The sequence below is a fragment of the Triticum urartu genome, unplaced genomic scaffold (genome assembly GCF_003073215.2).
Source record: "Triticum urartu cultivar G1812 unplaced genomic scaffold, Tu2.1 TuUngrouped_contig_6949, whole genome shotgun sequence".
In the NCBI taxonomy this organism is placed as follows: Eukaryota; Viridiplantae; Streptophyta; class Magnoliopsida; order Poales; family Poaceae; genus Triticum; species Triticum urartu.
In genome coordinates, this window is record NW_024117752.1 from 5987 (window position 1) to 8869 (window position 2883).

Consider the following 2883-nt stretch of genomic DNA (forward strand, 5'->3'; position numbering starts at 1 on the left):
CCTATTCTGAATTGGTATTTGGATCCCAAACATAACTCCCTATGAACATATAAGGAAATTTTAGTTGTGAAATGACACTTGTTGTACATGCCATATTGCTATATGAGGGTGCTGCTATGTACATTTATAGATGCTTGCGTTTGACTTCCGTTTTGATGTAACAATATACATGTAGTTTGTTGTCAATACTGTTGGGAGACCTTGTTAAAAGTTTATGTCCAACATTTAAAATTGGCTTTTTTTCCTACTAAATTATATACCCTTGTACATGTGAAACCCTACAATTTCTTTAGAGCATGGAGGAGTTCTTTGTGTTGCAGACCCTCACCATATTCTACGAATATCGTCGAATTCACCATCCATGAGTGGCAAGTCATATTTCCAATTTTCTGGTTTTATAAGTAAAAAAATGTTCATATTCCATGAATGAGACCCTACAATGTGTATTTAGAACATCCGATCCACACATGTCTATAATTTTGAGCCATGGGTAGAACCATAATCATGAAAGGCGTCTCCATGAGTTGATGCCACACGATATGAGGGTACAAGGTAACTTTGATTGCATCTTCAAATCAATGAACCAAAGGGAGTAAATAATAAACAAGGTTTGTTTCAAAAAATATCAATCAGGATACAATCTTCTTTGTGACTGTTATTAAAATTGACCATCAAGATGATATTTTTGTGTCTACATGATCATATTATGAGCCCGTAGCAACGCACGGGCACTCTACTAGTCAATTGTAAGAAGGGGGAGGGGGTTGTACTCGGCGCCAGCATCCATCTTTTGCCGAAGAAGCAAAAAATGAAATTGAATTTTTTGTGCGTATTTTTCTCCTGCTGTACAATAATATTAGGCTTTATTATTATGTAACTGTTGCATGATGATTTGTGCACACATCACATCACATAAGGTAAAAAACAGTGACAAAAAAGATTCCAACAATGACAAATACTTACAAGCATGGACAGTGAAATGGGAAACTAGACAAGGACGAAGATTTACTCCTACGAGCAAAGGTTATTTTTCACTTGCACCTGGTGATGATTTTTCTTCCGTTTCAACCTCTTCTTAATTTTTTTTCTTCTCATCATAAGATTGATGTACATCTTTTAGCCATGTGCATGTGTCTATGGCTTTAAACGCCGCAAACCAAAGAATTGCATGATGGTGATCGATTAAGTGAGGTGGCCAGCTATTTCATATGGTGTCTTGGGTGCTCCAAGCCGGCCGTTATTTCCTATCCAAGAATATAGAAGGGAGGGATACCGTGAAAAACTGGTGATGTATATCCTGTGATGCAGAAGTCGAGAGTGATTATTTTCCTCTCACAAGTCACAACAAAGAAGATACTATCATACAAGACTTATTCAGGTTATACAAATATATAAATTAAGAACTTTGAAATTAGAAGAAGGCCTATTAGCTCAGCTGGTTAGAGCGTCGTATGGGCCATTTTCTTTTTCTAACACTATGGAAAGTGCGGAAAAAAAACAAAATTATTAGGATGGCTTCGCCCGGGTTCGAACCGGAGACCTTCAGTGTGTTAGACTGACGTGATAACCAACTACACCACGAAACCTTCGGTGATATTTTGAGCTGCACTATTTATAATACTAACCGTACAGTAATTTTCCAAAGACAAATGTACCATCATGGGCTGTTGATTCACTATCTTCACAAGACGTGTGTCCTTTACGTTTTCCATGGCATGAAGTCGCAACATTATATTCCAAGATTTATGGAGATAAACCCACAATAAATTGTAGATCGGTGCCGATCAAAGCATATGGAAAATACACCCAAATACACATGTCCATCATTTTTTTCAACAAAGGGTGGATTTTATTACTCAAAATGAAGCATCAAGATGAGCACACACCCGGCCACACATGTCCATCATGAATACATGATGTTTAGGAATCCCCGTATTTGCATCGCCACTGAAAATAGTTGATCGACATTATAGCCCCCTGCCTACTCACACCAAATTGGGGGCGAGGACACCACCCCGAAAAATCATGTAACTGTTGCGTGATGATTTGTGCACACATCACATCACATAGCAGAGACAAATATTTACAAACATGGACAGTTGTATTTTGTAGATGGCTCCTGTGAGCAAAGAGGATTTTCCTACTTGCTATTTATGATGATTTTTCTTCTGATTCATCCTCTTCATAATTTTTTCTTCTCCTCATAAGATGGACATACAACTTTTGTCTATGTGCATACCGCCAAGGCTTCTAAGTTTAAACATCCATGTTTTTTCTAATTAGTGTTGCAGAGTTCTTGATACGTACCTGAAGCTCGCCATAATGAGAATCTCGTCCAGTACTTCGTAGACATGTAAATTTTGCCATTGGTGCTCATGTGAATTAGTCATTGATAAAAAAAAATATCACAGCTCTGGCAAGAAACTGCATGTAACTACAGTCCTAGGTCATTCGCTCAAAAAAATTTACCTATATGTGAAAAAGTTACATTGAAAATTAAAGATTAATCAAGTTCGTGTACCTAAAGGTATATGAAAACACTCATCAGCTCCAGCGTACTGATCAGTTTCAGTGTGACTATCGTGTCCTTGGTGGTTGCCCTTGCATCCTCGGGAGAGGCGGCGGCGCTCGCGTGCACCTGTATGCTTGCTCTGGGCAGAACAATGGCGATGTTTATCGGTGACATTGATTTCTTTTGCATACACCATCACATATTCCATGCCAAATTTTGGCACCTTTTCTGATTTGTTTGCTATATTTAGCTCACTAAGTGTATTTCTAGGATTTTAATGTGTGTAATTCAAGTTTGAAATATGAGTGCATGAAAAAGTTAGCAAAAGTGGGTTGAAAAGAGAAGAGAAGAAAGAAAATAAAATGAAAGAA

The 2883-nt window shown here is 37.8% G+C and overlaps 1 non-coding gene across 1 annotated transcript; it reads right to left on the reverse strand.

The window, feature by feature from the left end:
• Window positions 1-1512: 1512 nt before the first annotated feature.
• On the reverse strand, window positions 1513-1586 carry TRNAV-AAC. Its single transcript has one exon. It is a non-coding gene; the product is annotated as a tRNA-Val (tRNA).
• Between the last annotated feature and the right edge of the window lie 1297 nt (window positions 1587-2883).